At 43.5% G+C, this 21,414-nt stretch overlaps 1 protein-coding gene across 6 annotated transcripts in view; it reads left to right on the top strand.

Annotated features, from left to right (window-relative positions):
* The window catches only part of MDM1 (Mdm1 nuclear protein), a 174,871-nt gene that overhangs the window by 96,017 nt on the left and 57,440 nt on the right, over positions 1-21,414 (top strand). Inside the window, exon 1 of one of the 6 annotated variants that reach the window (XM_033221343.1) lies at positions 4,228-4,489. The exons of the other annotated variants lie outside the window; for them this stretch is intronic. The gene's annotated coding sequence lies outside the window, so the exon portion shown is untranslated. Of the gene's footprint in view, positions 1-4,227; positions 4,490-21,414 lie in introns of those variants that run through there. 6 annotated transcript variants of the gene reach the window in all.

Consider the following 21,414-nt stretch of genomic DNA (forward strand, 5'->3'; position numbering starts at 1 on the left):
CAAGCTGCACCTTCTCAGGTTCACTCTGCTTGGAACCCTCTCCACCTTTCTTGGCTCTATTCTTTTAGTCTGTTTCCTTGTCCGTGTTTATCTGTTTTTTTTGTACATTTTCTCTTTGATTCCGCATTTAGATATCATTTCCCCTAAAAAATTTTCCTGACTGTCCTTCCCCTTTTCTCTACCAAATCTGAGTTTGGAGGTCCTCTTGTGTGCTTCAAAAACCCATACATTTCTCTCGTCATGTAGCTGATCATGCAGTATTTTAGTGCTTCTTTGTAAGGGCAGTTTTCTAACCTCAGTGCTTAGCCCATCCCCTGGCTCATGGCACACAGCTCAATAAACAGTAGTCAAAGAGAATTTAGATTGACCATTATTTACATTTAAAAAATATTTTCTTTATTAAAATTTGTAATTGACAAAAATGGTATATTTTTATGGTGTGCTAGAAACATTTCCTCTTAATCTTTGCTTTAATCACATCGTGGTTGTTTGAGACAGAGTCTCACTCTGTCGCCCAGGCTGGAGTGCAGTGGTGTGATGTCAGCTCATTGCAACCTCTGCCTCCAGGGGTAAGCGATTCTCCTGCCTCAGCCTCCCGCGTAGCTCGGATTACAAGCACATGCCACCACACCTGGCTAATTTTTGTACTTCTAGTACACACCAGGTTTCACCATGTTGGCCAGGCTGGTCTTGGAATCCCTGACCTCAGGCGATCCAGCTGCCTCAGCCTCCCAAAGTGCCGGAATTACAGGCACGAGGCACCGCGTCCAGTCTACACTGTGTTTTCTATTTTACATAGATATAATAATTGTGCACATTTAATGTTATAGATCATATTGTATCCGGAATTGGTGGGTTCTTGGTCTCGCTGACAAAGAATGAAGCCGCGGATCCTCGCGGTGAGTGTTAACAGTTCTTAAAGATGGTGTGTCCGAGTTTGTTCCTTCAGACGTTCAGATGTGTCTGGAGCTTCTTCCTTCTGGTGGGTTTGTGGTCTCGCTGTCAGGAGTGAAGCTGCAGACCTTAGTGGTGAGTGTTACAGCTCTAAAAGGCAGCGCATCTGGAGTTGTTCATTCTTCCAGGTGGGTTCGTGGTTTAGATGGCTTCAGGAGTGAAGCTGCAGACCTTCGAGATGAGTGTTACAGCTCTTAAAGGCAGCATGCACCCAAAGAGCTAGCAGCAGCAAGATTTATCATAAAGAGCAAAAGAATAAAGCTTCCACAGCAGGGAAGCGGACCCAAGCAAGGTAGCTCAGGCAGCCTGCTTTTATTCCCTTATCTGGACCCAGCCACATCATGCTGATTGGTTCATTTTACAGAGAGCTGATTGGTCCACTTTACAGAGAGCTGATTGGACCATTTTGACAGGGTGCTGATTGGTACATTTACAATCCTCTAGCTAGACAGAAGAGTTCTCCAAGTGCCCACTAGGTTAGCTAGATACAAAGTACCAGTTGGTGTATTTACAAACCTTGAGCTAGACACAGAGTACTTACAAACCCTGAGCTAGACACAGAGTGCTGATTGGTGTATTTACTATCCCTTAGCTAGACATAAAAGTTCCCCAAGTCCCCACCAGACTCAGGAGCCCAGTTGGCCTCACCCAGTGGATCCTGCACCACGGCTGCAGGTGGAGCTGCCTGCCAGTCTGGAGCTGTGCCTGCACTCCTCAGCCCTTGGGCAGTCCTTAGGACTGGGCGTCATGGAGCAAGGGACAGCACCCATCGGGGAGGCTTGGGTGGCACGGGAGCCCACGGCAGAGGGGACGGCTTGGGCATGGTGGGCTGCAGGTCCTGAGCCCTGCTCCGCCAGGAGGCAGCTGAGGCCCCACCAGAATTTGAGTGCAGCATGGGCAGTCGTGGGGGAGCTGGCACAAGCTCTGCAGTTGCTGGCCCGGATGTTAAGCCCCTCACTGCCCTGGGCCGGTGACCTCGACTGGCCGCTTGGAGTGTGGGGCCCACCGAGCCTGCACCCACGCCTGCCGGAACTCGTGTGCTGACCCAGTTCCCACCCACGCCTCTCCCTCCATACCTCCCAGCAAGCAGAGGGAGGCGGCTCTGGCCTCGGCCATCCCAGAGAGGGGCTCCCGCAGTGCCATGGTGGGTTGAAGGGCTCCTCAAGTGCTGCCAGAGTGGTCACTGAGGCTGAGGAGGTGCCGGGAGGGAGGGCTGCTAGCACGTTACCACCTCTCAATATCATGTAAAAATACTAATCTTAATTCTTTCTACTTAACATTGTGTGAAGTATTTTCACTTTTACCCAATCTTCATATACTTCATTTTTAATAACTGCATACTATTCCATCAAGTAGATATACTCTTGCTTACTAATCTTCTATTGTTGGACGTTTAGACATTTTAGGTGGTTTACCTTCTTGCAAATTATGAATAATTTTGCTATAAGTATCTGGATATCTTTGGGCATAAAGATTTTTCATGTTTTGAAGTTTTCCCTTAGAATACCTAAAGTAAAATTTCAGAGTCACTCAGCATTTGGAGTTCCTAATGCTTGGTGCCTAACTGCCTTCTCAAAGTGTTATCAATTTCTATTGGCACCAGCAATATATGAAATGCTCATTTCACTTACCTTCACCAAGGCTACTTCCTTCTCATCCACTAAAATCTCCTGAAGAACTTGGACCTTCCAGAGGCAGCAGCACTGACTACCCAGGCCAATGCTTGCCCCTGTTCTCACTCCCTTCTAAGGACAATATTTCAGCTCCAGTTTGTGGAGGGCAAACTTTCCTGGTTCTCACCCACTCAGGTTGTGCAACCTTGGATAGCATATTTAATCAGAGCATGTTTCCTCCTTTTAGGGGAGTGAGACAATTCTTCAGTTGCTGTTTATTCTATTTCAAACTCTTTAAATGGACCTAGGGCATCCTCTGCTTGCATTTCCTACCATTTCATCAACACACATGCACACGTGCACACATGCGTATATATACACACACACATGCGTGCTCCTGCACACACCACCCTCTGAGGGCCATGTCTACCAAGACCATCTTCCCTCTCACCTCGTCTTTTTCTTGGCTCTCTGATTTCTTTGCTTTTCCCTGTAGTTCTCAGCTTCTCCCTCCCCACCCCATCTCCCTTTTTCCCTTCCTCCCTCAATTCCTTCCTACCTGCCTTCCTCCATTCATCCAACAAATTTATCAAGGACCTACTAGTCCAGCCATAAGTGCTGGGAAACGTGGAAAAGAAGGCAACAGCAGTTCCTACCTGCATGGACTTTACATACTAGTGGGGATGACAGGTTAAAAACAACAACAAACAAACCCATACAATAGAAAGTTACACATTGTGATGGGCATTAGGAAGGAAATAGATGAAGGCTAAGAGAGAGAACCTCAGGAAAGATCTTTTGATAAGGGAGTAGTACCCCCTCCCTCACCCTTGCTTACCCCCTTCACTCCTTGCTGGGCTTTCATCTCCACGATACTTACCACCAGCTGACAATAAACTTTCCTGGTTTATTTGTTTATTGCCGGTCTCCTCCAGCTTGAATGTAAGCTCCACGAGGGCAAGGCTTTGCTGTTCACTGCCGTGCCTGGCCACTGTGGGCCTCCATAGCATGTATGTGGAACTGGGGCTATTTGTGAGGATAGTTGGTGTCAGAGGTACAGGCGGAGGGAACGTAGTGTGCAGAGGCTCTGAGAAAGGGAAAAGGGGTGGAAAGGAGCCCAGAGGGGCTGAATTGGGTGAACAAGGGGGCAGCAGCACCAGGAGAGGTTTGCCAGTCCTTGCAGGCCCTGGTCATGGGTTTAGATTTCACTCTTAGGGCAGTGGGAAGCCCATGATAGTTTTGCTTCGATGGGACACTGGGATACGCCTCCCTGCCCTGGGAGAGTGTGACTGAAATATTTGTGAGTGGGAGTGGAGCTGGGAGTGGGGAATCCACATGGTGAGTTCTTGTGCATGGTTTTATCTTGACCCTATGACCAAATAGTCCCTGCTGGCTGTGGGGGACTAGACTCCTTCCAAGCCTGTTGTTTTGGAACCCTGTGATTATCAGGCAGCAAACATATGACTACACTCCCTGAGTTATCATGTTTCCTTGTGTTTTGACATCCAGCCTAGTGGCTGACCAGATGGGAAACCTTGCTCCTGAAGCAGGCAGGCTCCAGAGCTGCCATTTTTAGGATGACAGTAGATCTGAATGACATCTGGTGGTTTACGGGAATATCTTGTCACTGACCATTTCAAGGGCAAACAACTTCCTTCTCACCCACCTGCTTGCTGCCTGCTTCCCTTTCTTTGCCTTCCTCTCCCACTGGGGAATGCCAGCCATTTGATCAGCATTTGTCAGCTCAGTTAAGCCACATCATTGTCTGCCCAGAGGGACCTATTTCCCTTTGCTCAGTCCAGACCCTTGAGCAAACCTGGGAATTCATGGGATCCGTGGAGCCAGGAGGTTTGTGAGTAGCACTGAGTAACACAGAAAAGTACAAATGGGAAGCTGGACAACTCAGGAGACTGTAACATGAGGTATGTGAGAGATACCATTTCTCTTCTTCCTGGAAGGGGGATGAAGGTGTCCTTTTTTTGTTTTGTTTTGATTGTGAGCAAATGGCCCAGCATAGATCCAATTGTTACAACTGAATTAAATTTACAACAAACTTAGTGTGGCACATTTTGAATAGAGCACCTAATTATTATTGGGTTGCATGGCAATAAGTAATACCCTATAAACAATTTATTGATACAGTATAGCTTTCATTCAACCAAACTACACTTTGTTTCTCTCATCTCCCTTTGCCTCTCCAGCATCTATAATTGGCATTCATTGTATTCCCTGATGGTGCCAGATTAATATCATATGGGCAAATAGTACTTGGTAGCGATTACTATCCTGAAGAAGATATTAGAATCCACTGACATCATTAACAATTGGGAAGACCAGCACGGTGTTCCAGTCCTGGGATTCAGACTTCAGCCCATCATTAATTCAGCAGTGGTATGTGCTACGGCATAATCACTGTCACCCCACACATCCGAAGGTCTTAGGCTGTCCTTTGCCAAGAGTGGAGTGGCTGGGGGCAGGGTAAAGACATTCTTGCAGCAAAGTTCACTGGATCCTGGGGACTGTGGTCTTAAGGCAGATGGGGGCGGGATAAGGTTAAAAGGAGTGGGGCTGGCAGCAGGATCCAGGGACTCTACATTTCCTTTACCCCCACTCCACCCCTACATCAAAAATATGTAGAAAGAGCGGGGAGGGCGTGGTGACTCATGCCTGCAATGCCAGCACTTTGGGAGGTGGAGGCAAGCAGATCACCTGAGGTTGGGAGTTTGAGACCAGCCTGACCAACATGGAGAAACCCCGTCTCTACTAAAAAGATGCAATTAGCCGGGCATGGTGGCACATGCTTGTAATTTCAGCTACTCGGGAGACTGAGGGAGGAGAATCACTTGAACCTGGGAGGCAGGGGTTGCGGTGAGCCGATATCGTGCCATTGCACTCCAGCCTGGGCAACAACAGGGAAACTCTGTCTCAAAAATAAATAAATTAAAAAAAATAGAAAATATGTAGAATGAGTTTGGATCAAGATTAGTCTTACTGTAATATCAGAAAAATTCACCGGTCAAACGATGGCTCTCTCACTTGCATATTCACCAAAGAGACAGAGTGTTTTATTACAAAAAAGGCATAAAGGTGAGCAAATAATATAAACGATCCAACCTTTGGGAATATCTGAAGAGGGGAGGCAGAGAATGCCTTAGGAGGGTGGGGAGCAGGTGGAACAATCAATGGGAGGGTGAGATGTATGTGTGAGGGGAAGGAAGTCAAAGCGGGGACTGAAGAGAAGACAAACTTCTCCAACTGCTGATGTTGCCATGTGGTCCTGCATGTTACAGAAAGAGGAATCTTCATGACAGTCTTTTCTGTTTGAGAGCACCACACCCATTCCTTTGGGAATATGAGTTTTCTCCACTTATTTCCTGCCCTAGGAGTTTCATGAATTGGCTTGCCAAGGACAGGGTCAAACTATCTCTGACAGCAATTAGAATTGCTTAGTGGCCTACAGAGTAAGCGGCTTACTTCAGACAGATGGGACAGCAGTGGAAATTTGAATTCTGCTTCTTGGCGGTCATGTGGATACTTCATTTTTCTTGGTCATTGAACCTATGTACAACCGCACAGAAGGGAACAGCAAAGTGTGAAAAGATGCTAAAGCCAATTGAGCAATCTGTTCTTTGCAGGCTTGGGAGTCCTTAAAAAAAGCTATTTCAGAATAGGTCAAATGGACGGGTGGCAGGCAGTTCATGGTTGCTATGGTGACCAACAAACATGTTTGGCTTCTAAAGGCCCTGCCCCTGAAGAGGATGATGGCTTTTGTTATGACATTTGTGAATGTCCCTTCATCTGTTTCTTCACTATTTATTTTCAAAGTTGTCAATAGTAACGAACTCTGCATCACTTGTGGCCCATCTCTGTCCAGGTTTGGTGCAATCCTTGGCCCCCACATTTATTCCTGCTGTGATGTGAGGTTCTGACCTCTCTCAGAGCCTGCAGAGGTTTATGGGAACCACAGAAAAGCACTGGGGAGTGTGGCCACGAGGAAACCAGGGCTCTGCTGTGTGACTTTAACTGTTGTGGCCCTCAATTGTATAAAAAGGGGGTTAAAAATATCTGCTCTTATTAGGAAAAATGACTAACGCATGCTGGGCTTAATACCTAGGTGATAGGTTGATAGATGCAGTAAACCACCATTGTACACATTTACCTATGCAACACACCTGCACGTCCTGCACATGTACCCCAGATCTTAAAGTAAAAATAAAAATTAAAAAATACCTGCTCTTCCTGCCTTCTGAGGTTTTGTGAAGGTATATGAGATTTTAGATGTAAAAGTAATTTGAAAATATTGAGTGCATTATATTCATTTGTAAAGGAGCATAATAATTTAAGTCCACAATCCTGGGATACAATGCTTATTACAGATGGTAAATATGTAAGTGTCAACCCTAATTGAATGATAGTGGCTGCCTCTGTGTTGAGAAGGATGTGAGGCTGCATCCAGGCTCAGCTGGCAATGGTGCCAGTCATTTAGTGATGTCTGCTGTGTGTATACGAGGCAGAAGTGGCATCACAAGTGCCATGTATTTGCTGCCTTGTTTAGGACATTCTTCCCTGCTTCTTGCTGCTGCCTTTGGAGGTTGGGAACTCATTACTACTCTGTAACTTGCTTGGTGTTGGTTTGTCAGGGCTGATTCATGGGAGTAAACTCCTACCCTTTCAGCCTGAAACCTGTAATTTTGTTTTTTTCAAATCAACATTTTGATTTCTTACTGGTAAAAGTGAAATGTGTTTATTGTTAGAAATTTGACAAATAGTAGAGAAGCAGACAGAATAAAATAAGAACAGCCCATAATCTCATCATTCCTGGATAACTTTTAACATTTTGTTTATAGGTTTCATGCCTTCTGATGTAATTTATTTTATAAAAGGATCATTAGTTGCTTTATGGAGAACAGATTGCAGGCAGGCAGTGTGAATTCAGGGAGACTAACAGGGTGGCTCTCATAGAAGTCTAGGGGAGAGATGCTGATGGCAGAGGAGTGGGCAGTGCTGATGAGGAGAGGAGCTGGATTTGGTGCATATTTTCAACATAGAGACAAAAGGACTTGCTACTAATGGGTTGGAATGTAAGGTATGAGAGAAGAAGGAAGGCATCAAGCATATGATGCCCTGGTTTCTAGTCCCATCTCTGGTGAAAGGATGATCCATTTACTGAGATGGAAAACAATGAGACGGAAGCAGGTGTGTGTGTGTGTGTGTGTGAGGGGAAGGAGACAGTAATGGAAATCAAGAGTTCCATTTTGGATATAAGAAGGCAAAGTAAGAATTTCACACCTAAGCAAGGATTTCTAGTCGGGAGCTTAGGGGAAGAGGATGGGCAGGGAGATTTTATCTGGCGGATCATTGGCATAGAGAGAATGTAGAGGAGATGGTCTCAGGAGTGACATGTAGATGGCCAGGAGGTCTGAGGACGGAGACTGAGCCCTCCAATACGGATTGGTTGGGAAGAGGAGAAGGATGCAACATGGGAGAACAAAGGAGCAGCCAGTGGACTAGAAGAAAACTAGGAAAGAATACAGTGAGTGGAAGCCAAGGGCAGAGGGTAGTTCAAGAGAAAGGAAGTGCTCCTTCTCTCTTTGTACACAGAAACACTCACATGCATATATACATATGCACACACATATTTTTACATGAGACTATGTCCATTTTTATATAAGTGTAGGGCTTTTCATTCATTATGGTGACTTTTTTATGCCCTTAAAAACCTTCCATGTAATCCCAGCACTTTGGGAGGCCGAGACGGGCGGATCACGAGGTCAGGAGATCGAGACCATCCTGGCTAACACGGTGAAACCCCATCTCTACTAAAATATACAAAAAATTAGCCGGGCGAGATGGCGGGCGCCTGTAGTCCCAGCTACTCGGGAGGCTGAGGCGAGAGAATGGCGTAAACCCGGGAGGCGGAGCTTGCAGTGAGCTGAGATCCGGCCACTGCACTCCAGCCTGGGCGACAGAGCGAGACTCCGTCTCAAAAAAAAAAAAAAAAAATCTTCCAAAAGATTATTTTGAATGGCTTTAGTCTATACTTATAGATGTAACCTTAGAAGGAACAAGCTTGTATACACATTTTACGTTTCTTTAGATTAAATTCTTGAAGTGGAATTACTGTGAATATGAAAACCTTTAAGGCTTTTGATATCTGTTGTCAAAGTGCCTTTCAGAGAGGTTGTACCAAGGTTGTACACTCCACCAGCAGTCAACTGAAACCAAGCATTTGGCAAGCACTATTAGCATTAAAATTATATATATGTGTGTGTATATATATACGTAATTTTTAAATATATATAAAGAGAAAACTAGATAACATCACACACACACATACCCATATATACACACATGTATGGATATATATGTATCTATATATGTCTGTGTATGTATATGTGTATGTGCAATGCTATCTAGTTTTCTCCACTTGCATAACTTGATTACTGGAGGTTGAACAAGTTTCAACATAAGGCTTCTTGTGTGCGGTCTGAGTGGTGAGCAAGTTGATCTGGCACCCACACCCCCTTAAGTATGAAAAAAATGAGTGTAAACATCCCCCGAGTCAGTCATTCAGGGCATGAGGGCTGCGGAGGAGGAGGAAAGCTGGTTCTGAGCTAGTTTCTCAGTGGGGGTGGAGTAGATCTTTGTCAGCAGTGAAGGAGCCGGTGTGGTTCCCACAGCTCGCAGTGCCTCCTCCCTTCCCGGCCCTACTTCCTGTGGGCCCAGCCTGGGAGAGAGCGTGGTCACTGAGAGGCAGAAGCAGCCCTTCTCAGCTGCACCAGCCCCGATGTGATAGGTGGTGAAGTCTGTGTTGCCCTGTGAACCGCAGCCCACATTGCCCAACTCGGCAACAAACACGAGCCATGGGGCCCAGCCTGACTGCCCCACATACAGTGTCCTTTCCTGCCTGGGTGGAGCCTTTTCGGTCTGAGAGGCCGGGCCTCTGCAGAGAGACCTTCCTAATCCTCCCTACGGCCTGGCTGGGCCTCTGTCCAGCTGAAGCGGAAAGACCCTGTGTGCTGTGAAACTGCAGCAGGGCAGCATCCTTCTGTTGCTCTGCGGCGTGGCAAAGGGCGATTGCACCACGTTGTTAGGCTGTGGATGTGGAAATCGACAATACTGAGGCGATAGAAATCTTAAAAGAATGTGTGGGACATGAAGATAGGCCAAAAATGGGGATTGTGGCAATCTTGTATGTAATATTTCTCATTTCATCACTGTGCCAACTACAATGGAACTTAAAGGAAAAAAGAAAGCACCACAACCCTTTGCTTTCTGGGTAGCACAGACACCTGTAATATTTTCTATGGTCGCCAAGGAGGAATTCCTGAGAGAGTGCAATTAGCACAGGCCCAGAGTCGTCAAGTCCAAAGGAAAGGATTCTGTGAGAAGTTAAAACTGCAAGATGAAAAATGTTCAGTAGAGATGGCGCTGATATTGAGTTTCTTCAGATGTTTTTCTTTTTGTATTTATAAAATATTTCCATTGTAAAGCATTCAATTAATGAAGAATGGTGTAAAGTAAAAGCTAGTCTTCTCTCACTCCCTCAAATCTCACTCCCACTTGCTAACAGTTTGGTATGTGTTTTCCAGTGCTTTTATTATGCAATTATGAACATTTATATAAGAGTATAGTACATAACCCATGTATAGTCTGTTTATCATGCTGCTAGCAATTAGTGTTCAATAATATATGCCCACACATATAATTTAAAAACTGAAAATGAGATTATGGTATGCAAATTCTGCAACTTGTTTTAAGTTTTATTTAAGTGCAATTTCTCTTTGTCTTTTTGGCAGGTAGTTTAGTTTCATCTTTGCTTCATAAAGACAAAAAATCAAAAACTTTTTCCAGCCAAGGACTACCGGGTAGATGAATTCATTCGACTATTATTTGTTGCCTGCCAATGATGCGTCAGGCTTTGCTCAAGGAACTGGGAATGAATGAAATAACAATCCTCACCCTCATGGAACTGACATTTTGGTGGAGGGAGGCAAGCAATAAACATGTTTAATAAGTGGATTGTCAGATGTTGATAGCAGAGCAGATAGCAGAGCATGTTGGGGATGGTTAGGGAAGGTCTCCCTGAAAAAGTGACACTTGAGCCAAGGTCTGGAGACGGAAGGGATAATGTCACGTAGATATCTGAGGAAGGGTGTGTCAGGGAAAATGAACAGAATGTACAAGAGCCCTGAGGAGGGAGGTGCCTTCCTCAGAAACAGTAAACAGGCAATGTGGCTGGGTAATGGTGAGAGAAGGGAGGACAGATGGGGTGATTGGAAAGGACCGGTGAGGCCTTGCAGGCGATTTGGTGGTCCTGGGCTTGTAGTCTGAGGGGGATAGCCCGTTCCTGGGGGCATGGAGCAGAGCAGCCTCATGATGTGATGCATGTTTTCACGTGAGCACCCCGGCTGCTGTGGAGAGTAGACTCTCTCAGGCAAGGGCAGAGGTAGGGATGCCAACGGGGAGGCCATGGTGGTGATGAAGCAGGGGAGTGATGGTGAACATTGGGCTGGGGTGTTGGCAGTACAGGTGGGGACGCTGTTGGATTCTGGGTACACTTCCAAGGTAGAGACAATAGGATTTGCTGATGGAACAGATGTGGGATATGAGACAAAGTGCAAAGTCAAAGATGACTATCAGGACCTAGCAACGCATGGAATGTTCCTAATGAGAGCTTTATTCATTAGTCAATGCAAGAAACACACAACATGAGAGTATGGATGACAAGAGACATCAGAACATGGAGATCTGGAGGGCTGTTATAGACCCTCTTTTCCTCTATTTTTGCCTCCACAGCATCATGTGCTATGCCACATGTGTGTCTCCTCCATACCGGCACCTCTCAATCCTCACCCTGAGAAACCCCCAATGGCAGAGGAGAACAAACTATGAATCCCAGCTGTCTGGGCCAGAGCTCATGGGGCCCACTACAAGCATGGCATTACATTAGTACCTTGTACTAACAAAATCTATGTTAATGCTGGATTCTGCTCCAAAATATCTACATGTTCATTTTAATATATTCATTACCGATAATTAAGTAAAATTGTTGGTCTTGTATGATGGGCCCTTGACATACACCAATAATCCCTGAGGAGGTACAAGGCTTGGAGATGTTTGGCCCATGCCTTTCCTATTGCATGCGCAGGAATACTGCCTCCCAAGAAGAGCCCACTTATTCGTGGGTTGCCTGGTCCCTGAAGCACCTCTGCACTTCCAGAACCATGCTGTATACCTGCACTGAGATGAGCAGGTAACGGGATCAGTCACAATACCGAATGCATTTCTCACCAGCTTGGGCTCTTCCATCTCTACACTGTAGTACAGGCACTTTCTTACACATGGAAGTAGATTTTTCTTCCCTCCTTTTACCTTAGAACATTCTACTCATCCTTGGGTTTTTAAACCTGTTAAAGATTTTCTTAAATTTCACATCCTGTTCATGATGCCTTATGTTACCACTCAAAGTGATAACTTGTTTCAATTAATCCTTAGAGCACTTACTTTCTTTGAGGACCATCCTATATATTGGGAAGACAAAGCTTGAGTCAGAAGAGCAGGGCCTTGGAATCAGACTACTTTAGTTTAAATGCAAGCTCTGCCATGACCCTCTGTGTGATTTTAGGCAACTTTCTTCACCTCAAAGCCTATAAAATGGAGTTCAAAGTGGAACTGGAAGGATGATTAAGTGAAATGGACACGTGAAGCACCTAGCACAGTACACAGCCATTTGATAAATATTGTCTCTTCCCCCTTCACCTCTTCATTTGGTACTTTTAAGTATTCTACTTGTATGGTTCCATCTTTTGAATTTTTATGTGTTTTAGTTCTCTAACTAGACAATAAACTCTTAGAGTTTGGAAACCACATTTTATGTTTCTTGACATCCCTGAAACATCCATCACAGTTCCTTGAATGTGGGAGATGATTAATAAATGTTTGCTGATTGATTTATGGATTTTTTTTTGACAAGTTTAAAGCTGAAGGACATACTACTGTCTGGAGTTGAGAACATAGCAATGAGCCTCAAAGAAGAAAATGAGCCTCAGTGTTCACGGAGGAAGGTCATTGCTTAGCACCTTGGGGAGACATGTAGCTGATGGATGAGGAGGATGCTGTAGACTCTGCTCACCAGCTTTGGAAGTGTTACCCAGACAGATGACAATATCCTGATAACCCCTCCACGACCAAATTCTTTTCTTTTCTTTTTTTTTTTTGAGACGGAGTCTCGCTCTGTCGCTGAGGCTGGAGTGCAGTGGTGTGATCTCGGCTCACTGCGAGCTCCGCCTCCCGGGTTCACGCCATTCTCCCGCCTCAGCCTCCCGAGTAGCTGGGACTAGAGGCACCCGCCACTGCGCCCGGCTAATTTTTTGTATTTTTTTAGTAGAGACGGGGTTTCACCGTGTTAGCCAGGATGGTCTCGATCTCCTGACCTCGTGATCTGCCCGTCTCGGCCTCCCACAGTGCTGGGATTACAGGCTTGAGCCACCGCGCCCGGTCCCAAATTCTTTAGCAAAGCATTTCAACAGGCCATCACCGTGGCATGTGGACTGACGGGTTGCACAGCTGTTATTATGTGCTTACAAGGGAAATTAGGAGTAATTAATGGACTGGGATCAATAACAGTATTATATTGAAGCGAATGATTTAATTTTCTCTCTAAGTGAAGAGGTAAGCACAAAGATTTCACATCATTAAAAGATGTGAATCAGCATAGCAGGTTTGAAGAAACTACATTGTTTGCTGTATATAAAAGTTTAATTTTTAAACTTCTGTTTACTTTTTGAAAAGGTAATGCATGCATAAGGTGACTTGAACAGTTCAAAGTAGTATTAAATGATTACTCCCCAGAGACAATCACTATTGCTAGTGTCCTGAGTGTTCTTCCAGAGGTGCCCTATGTATTTGTGTGTGTGTGTATGTGTGTGTGTTCCTTAGCTGGAAGTAGTTTCGAGAATCCAGGAACTTCCTGTTGGTCTGCTATATCTGTTTGGTTCATTCATACATCTCTGGTTGTTACCCCAGAAGCCAGCCTATACAGCCCAAAATTTATGGTCAATAATTATGTATTGATTGAGTAGATCTATTTTAGTCCATGACTGATTTAATCTGTTTTAGCAGTTTTTAAAAAATGATTGGCATTTGCTTGATACATCTTTATTGTGAATTAACAAGACATGTAATTTGACATGTCTAGATAATAGAGCTTCTTAATGAATTCTAATGTATTGGTACAATAATTTAAAACCACTGGTGCAGAAGCTGCCTCTCTGAATATTCTTCACTCACTGGAGGGAGCTCTTTGGAAAATATGTACCATCTGAGTTTAAATAAGAATGGGTTAAGAAGCAAAACAAAGAAGTTTAAAAAACATGTCAGAACACACATGCAAATTAGTGCAGTTATTGGGAGGTTATATATTTTAAAAATTGCCTCCTTGGGTTTACAAGGCCACGTATTACTGTGGCTGCTGCCACTTCTACTGTTATTGCTGTTGCCACTACTAACATTATTATTTATATGGCATCTGCCCCAGTACCATGTAAGTATTTTATATGCATTATGTCCTTTAATCTCATAGCAACATTATCAGGTAGGTATTATTATCATCTGCATTTTATAGATGAGAGAACTGAGGCAAATAATGATTTCATAATTTGCTTATGTTCACAGAGCTAATCAAATGGTGGAAGAGGGATTGTGGCCCAGTGTGATACTGGAGCACATATTTCTGAGTCATGCTTCCTTTTTGACCAAAAATGGAACATTCTTATTGATCATCCTTTCTATTTGCCAAATTTAGCTCCAAATGACTTTTTAAAAATTTTATATTTTTTATTAAGATGGAGTCCCACTACATTGCCTAGGCTGGTGTTGAACTTCTGACTTCAAACAGTCCTTCCACTTCAGCCTCCCAAAGTGCTGGGATTACAGGCGTGAGCCACTGCGCCAGGCCATCAAATGACCTTTTTTTTTTTTTTTTTTGTGGAGATAGGGTCTTACTATGTCGCCAAGGCTGATCCTGAACTCCTGGTTTCAAGCAATCTCCTGTCTCTACCTCCCATAGTGTTGGGATTATAGATGTGAGCCACTACACCCAGCCAACTTTTGACTCTTTCGATAAATGAAATCCACTTTCAAAAAGAATGCTGTTTTGTTAGCAATGGCTTTTCAAAAGATATGTGTCAGTTGCTAAAATCAATTTTAAAAGAGGAGTTCCCAAAATGGTTTGCATTATTAAAATGGGTGAATACTTTGAAAGGGATAATAACTCATTTGTGTGTCTATACATGTGTGTTTGCTTAAAAAAATCTGCCCTTCTATTTATTGTCACACCTCATATATTTAATTTATTTAAATATAGGAGAATACAGGGAATTTCCTGTTAGAGTTACATAGTTGGAAAATACCAAATTGTCTGTATTTCTTCACATTTCATTACTAGGCATCCAGATAGTCCTAGGCAAATCTATGACTTATGCAAAATGTGTCTTGCCACATCCCTTTCTTTCGGCACTTCCCTTTAATTATTTCTCCATCTACACTCTCCTCTCCTCATTCAAAAATACCAAGAGCTTGGTGACCCTCTGCAGCCATATGCAGAGTCCTCAAGTTCAAGGCCCTACCCCATCCTATCCTTTCTGGGTATTCCTTTCATGTTCTCTAAAATCATTCCTCTCTTTAGCCATTCAACTAAAATTTTGTTCTTGTAGAATAACGAATAACATGTAATGTTCAGGAGAAAAGACAGCAGAGAAAACTAATCCACATTAAGGTGTCAATGACTAACAGCTCTAGCTTAATATAGAGATCCTGACAGTAGCACTGATATTTAGAAAGAGAAGATTATTAGGTCAAAAGGAGTATATTCTTTCTGGCCTGGGTCCCATTCTTGTCCTTTCTCGACCATAATAGATCCTGTGTGGGGAATTTTTTGTCCTACTTCAGCTCATGCAAATCTTGTATCTGTGGTTGGACATTATTCTTTGATGACAGCAGAGACCTACTTCTGCTTTTGGAATATGATAAGGGGCACTTGTTTATTTTGGTTGGGAAAGGAGGAGATTGTTATAGGCACTGATGGGGGAATGGGGGCCATGTTTCCCAAGGGGATTCCAGGATGTGTCCATGAGAAACACATTTAATATATTACTTGGGAAAGAAGTGTTTGTTATTTTACAGTAGTTTTGCTTAATGATTTTTGTTTTTAACAGTGAGAAACTGAAAATATTCTATGATCATCTCGTTGCCTCTAACAGGGCTTTTGACTTATAGAGTGTGTGTGATTCCCTGAGATACCAACTTTTCTGCCAGTTTCAAAGTTTAATAGTATTTGGGGCATGCCACCTAGTGGCGATAGCTTTTGGTTTATTGCTCATTGGAAGAGAATAAATCAAAACCCTAGTAAATCAGTCTCCTAGACTTGAAAGCCACATGGGAGGCCATCTAGGTCATCCGTTAGCTTTTGCGTAAGCAGGCAAGTAAATCACCCTTTCTGTGGATCTGAGACAGAAAAAGCAGGGCATCTAAAACCTCCTAGGCTCAGAATTCCTCCAGCTCCCAGTTCCCCAGTGAACTTTAAATGTTTGTGGCCTGCGTGGCTGAGACGAGGCCCTGTATCTCTGTAGGCATTTTGGCAATCTCAGCAACAAATGCTTGGAAGACCAGGCTCCTCTGACTCTGAGCCCTGACTTACCACGTCCTCGCTCTGACCTCTTTTCTCCCTCTCCCTTCCCCCACTCTTAGCTTCTCCTTACTCTCTCCACACTCCCCGCTGCTTTTAGTGCCTTCCTTCCATTGTCATGCTTGGTGGACCCACCATACCATCCTTTTTTTTTTGCCATAGTGTCTTTTAAAATTTCTATTTTAATTTTCTGTCCCTAAATAGAAAAGGATTCATGCTTAGTACAGGAAAGTTTGGTAAAAACCCTTTTTGTGTCTATGTGTGTGTGTGTGTGTATGTGTTGAGTGTTGTTTAAAAAACAAAAATAATACAAAATACTGTTCACTTAGAAATAGATCATGAGCATTTTCCCCATGTTAATAATGTTCTTCTACTCTAGGATTTTAGTAACTGCATCACAGGATATACCAGAATTTACTTAATTACTGTTAAATTCTAGGAAAGTGAGAATGATAGGAAATATTTTTAATTCACAGTCACGTTCAATTCACACTTTATTGAACATCGATTGTGTGTTATGCTCCTGTATAAGCCATTTTTACATTCATAAGTACTTTTAACTTTCATAAGATCTCTATAAAGGCCAGGAGCAGTGGCTCCCACCTGTAATCCCAGCACTTTGGGAGGCTGAGGCGGGCGGATCACCTGAGGTTGGGAGTTCAAGACCAGCCTAACCAACATGGAAAAACCCCCATCTCTACTAAAAATACAAAATTAACTGGGTGTGTTGGCACATGCCTGTAATCCCAGCTACTCGAGAGGCTGAGGCAGGAGAATCGCTTGAACCTGGGAGGCGGAGGTTGTGGTGAGCTGAGACTGTGCCATTGTACTCCAGCCTGGGCAACGAGTGAAACTCGTCTCAAAAAAAAAAAAAAAAATTTCTATGAGGTAGACATTGTGATGTCATTTTACAGAAGAAACTTGAGGATCCGAGAAGCAGCTTATCCAAGATCACATAGTTTGGAAGGAGGAAACACAATAAAATTTTGATCTCTGGAGTTACAGTCCCTCAGCCACTTCCCGAGGTCCCAATAGATACTGAATGTGAACATAGCTTTTCTGAGTGTTGTTGCTCTTTGTCTTCAAGATGGGAACAGAGAGAGACCCCTGAAAGTAGATTAGTATTAAAAGGCTTTAGAGTCAAGGTGGGGATTGCAAAATAGGGTATGAGAAAGAGGAAGGAGAATTACTTAGATAGGAACTGCGTTTTCATAGCCTCAGGAATAGCTCTTGCTAAATGCTCTATATACATTATTCAATTTTATCCTCACAACACTGGGAAATATATGCAAATATAATTTTACTTTATAGACGGAGAAAATTAAGATCAGAGAAGTAGTTGGTCTAAGGCCACTTTGCTGGCAGGTGGCAGAGGCAGGATTAGAACCCAGCTTGTCCGATTCTAAAACTCCTTCAACTGTAATATGAATTTCCTCTCCAGGTTAAATGAGTGTCCTAATCATTCTAAGAATGAGTAGTAATAAGAATTTTATAGTGATATAGTCATCGGTCCCACCCCTGGTTTTGAGGGTGTGTTTGAAGGGGGGTTATGGAGCAGATGAATGAAGTAGGGGGAAGGAAGGGGGAAGAAGTGTAAAGTGAAACAAAAGCCCCCCCAAAATTTAAAAAGCTGAAAGAATGCCGGTTGCAATAAAAGCGAGCCATGGGGAAGACAGACAGGCAGTCTTTGATGCAAAACATTGGGAAAACAATGCTCAGCTGTTGAAAAGATTGAAATGTCTGCTTTCTCATATTTTATAAGTAAAGAAGAAATCTAAGAACACTTGTTAGAAAGTTTCTTCTCCAGTGGTCCAATGTACATTTCCCAAAAATGGTTACCTCCAAAAGCTCATCATATTACTCAGCCTAAGCGCCAGTGAAATAGTCTTTGTATCCATGATCCCACAAGTTTATAGTGCAGGGTGAGAGATGAGCAGCAATGTGCTTTTTCAGGCATTGTGGCCATTTCAATTGCTTCTGATTTTTTGATCTCTAAAATAGGTAATACTCCCTAATTCATAGGTGTTGTGAAAATTAATGAATAAATACTAAGAGCTTTGGGAGGGATTTAAAAGGGAGATGTTAGCGTATGCTATTATTATATCCTCGTTTCTATTCTGAAGTCATAATGCTCTGATAGTGACACTGTCATCATCACCATGGAAACCCAGGATATATGTCACTTTTTTCTCTGGGGCCTTTCTCCATCCTCCAGGCAGTTCCTGATGCTGCCACAAAAATGCTTAGCTCCCATTTCTGATCATCTTTAAGTTCCCTCACTGGTTTGTAAATGCCTTTACTACTAAGTAAATGCCTTTACTACTAAGCTTTTCCTTGAATATGTCCCCGTCCCTTCACCTACATCTTTCTTCTCTTTTATTATCCTGTACTCATTCCTGTGATTCTGGACACATAGCTTTCCATTCATTTGTTCTCTTCTACCTTGCTCTTCCTTTCCTCCTGTGTATGGGAATAATCTTTGTTGATTCAACAAGTTGTTCTTTATCCCTATTAATGTCTACATGGAGAAGCCAAGGCAACTTAATGTTATCAACTTTATTACTGAAGTTTCAACGTCAATTATTGAGAAGTTGGCTTGGCACAGTGGCTCCCACCTATAATCCCAATACTTTGGGAGGCCTAGGCAGGAGGACCACTTGAGGCCGGGAGCTCAAGACCAGCCTGGGTAACATAGCAACACCCTGTCTCACAAAAAAAAAAAAAAAAAAAAATCAGCTGGGCAGGGTAGTACATGCCTGTAGTCCTAGCTACTTGAAAGGCTCAAGCAGGAGGGTCACTTGAGCTCAGGATTTTGAGGATACAGTGAGCTATGATTGTCATTGTGCTCCAGCCTGGGTGACAGAGGAAGACTGTCAAAAAAAGAAGGAAAGAAAGAAAGACAGAAAGAAAAGAAAGGAAGGAAGGAAGGAAGGAAGGAAGGAAGAAAAAGAAAGAGAAAAAGAAAAGCAAGCAAGCAAGAAGGCACCATAAGTAGATTGCTCTAATCCCTGAGCATGAGTGAAATCAAATCAGTAACACTAGTTAACCCATCTATGGGGCATCAGGTGGATATTATACCAGGTTGTTTCTAGTAGTTAGCAGTTTGTAAATGAATTCGATCAGATTTTTAAAACTCTGATGGTCTTCATTCTTTTGAGAGATATTTGGCATATAAAGACAATATATCTTTATTACAACACTTAATCTGAAGAAATGAAGCATATTAATTCTCTAATGAATATTTTTAATATATTTTCCATGTTACCAAGTGGTGTTCAGTTATCAAAAGAACATAATGAGATCTGATGCTGTATGAAAGAAAGCAGTACTATCTTGTCTAGAAGGGAACATTCAGGCATTTGCTTACAGCTGTCAGTGGTCATTTCTGCAGTGTTGAATTGTCTCTTCCTTTTCCTCCCCTACTTTTGAGTCACTTAAAATGAAAAATGGGAAAAATAGCATGCTCTGATTTAATGGTTTCCCATCCTTCAAATACTTTCCTTTTAAACATTTTCTCTGACATTAGTTTCTCTTTCCTAGCAGGAGTCTAAGTGTTTAAGCTCCTGACATATTCCCACCAAGTGGCTGTGAGTGTGAGAAGCAGTGCAGTACTGTAGGAGTGACTGGCTAAGCCTCTTGGATAGGGAGAAAGAACTAGGAGCGTGGCTGTGAAGTGGGTACCCTAGGGACAAGTATCCCTGTCTTTAGAATCTGTGTACCTAGTGTGGCTCTAACTTCAGTTCAGGGCCCAGTTAAAGTGGGGCTGGATGTCTCACGAAGTCCTGGATGGCCCCCAGTTCAGAGGACCCAGTATTCAAGGTGCCACCTTTACTTAGCTCCTGATCTGGGTTGGATGTGAAGTCCCCTGAGATGACTTCTGACTCTGGCTCACCTCCCGATGCTTATATGCCCCTCCCTGCCCTTGCCAAATGATCTCCCTCTCACTGTGGGTTCTCACACCAAATACAAACCTGAAGGTGAAATCAGTCATTGCTGTGCTCTGCTGAACCCCAGCCTATGCAGGCGGCAGATGACTGATGCCAGGCCGGCTAAAGCCTCACTTCATTCTTGTGATTTTTCGGGCCCAAAGGAACTTGAATGAGTTGAATCTAAAGTTAAAACTAAACCAGAGGACAGTAAGCCATTTGCTCGGTGGCCTCTATAGCAATCACCCTTATAGACTAAGGGACAGGGGAATGACAGTGGCCCCCATGGCTCCCAGTGGCTTGTGCTCCTTCAGCATTTCCTACATTTCCCTTCCACCTTCCTCACTGGAATGACACTTGCAACCCTCCAAGCCAGGCACTATATTAAGTGCTATACATACAGTACTTGACTGCATACATAATAATAATAATACTATTATTATTGTGTTATTATTACTATTGCATTTTTGCAGATGATGAAACAAAGGTCCTATAAGCATTTCATAGCTCTGGTGCTGACTTCAGGACTTAATGTATATCAAGGGCTCAATAGTATTTATTAAACTGGAATTTGACCAGTTCTAAGGAGTTAGTCTTATCATGATAAAAACTCTGGACCTGGGGACAAGGCAAGTGCCTTTTTTTTTGAGATGAAGTCTTGCTCTATTTCCCAGTTTGGAGTGCAGTGGTGTGATCTCAGCTCACTGCAACTTCCACCTCCCAGGTTCAAACAATTCTCCTGTCTCCGCCTCCTGAGTAGCTAGGACTACTCTACAGGTGCACACCACCACACCTTGCTAATTTTTGTAATTTTTTTTTTTTTTTTTTTTTTTAGATAGAGTCTTGCTCTGTCACCCAGGCTGGAGTGCAGTGGCATGATCTTGGCTCACTGCAACTTCCACTTCCTGGATTCAAGCAGTTCTTCTGCCTCAGCCTCCCAAGCAGCTGGGACTACAGGTGTGCACCACCATGCTCAGCTCATTTTTGTTTTTTGTTTTTTGTTTTTTTTTTTTGAAACGGAGTCTAGCTCTGTTGCCCAGGCTGGAGTGCAGTGGCGCGATCTCGGCTCACTGCAAGCTCCGCCTCCCGGGTTTACGCCATTCTCCTGCCTCAGCCTCCCGAGTAGCTGGGACTACAGGCGCCCGCCTTGTCGCCCGGCTAGTTTTTTGTATTTTTTAGTAGAGACGGGGTTTCACCGTGTAGACCAGGATGGTCTCGATCTCCTGACCTCGTG

This window comes from Trachypithecus francoisi, unplaced genomic scaffold, assembly GCF_009764315.1.
Source record: "Trachypithecus francoisi isolate TF-2019V2 unplaced genomic scaffold, Tfra_2.0 Lachesis_group11, whole genome shotgun sequence".
In the NCBI taxonomy this organism is placed as follows: domain Eukaryota; kingdom Metazoa; phylum Chordata; class Mammalia; order Primates; family Cercopithecidae; genus Trachypithecus; species Trachypithecus francoisi.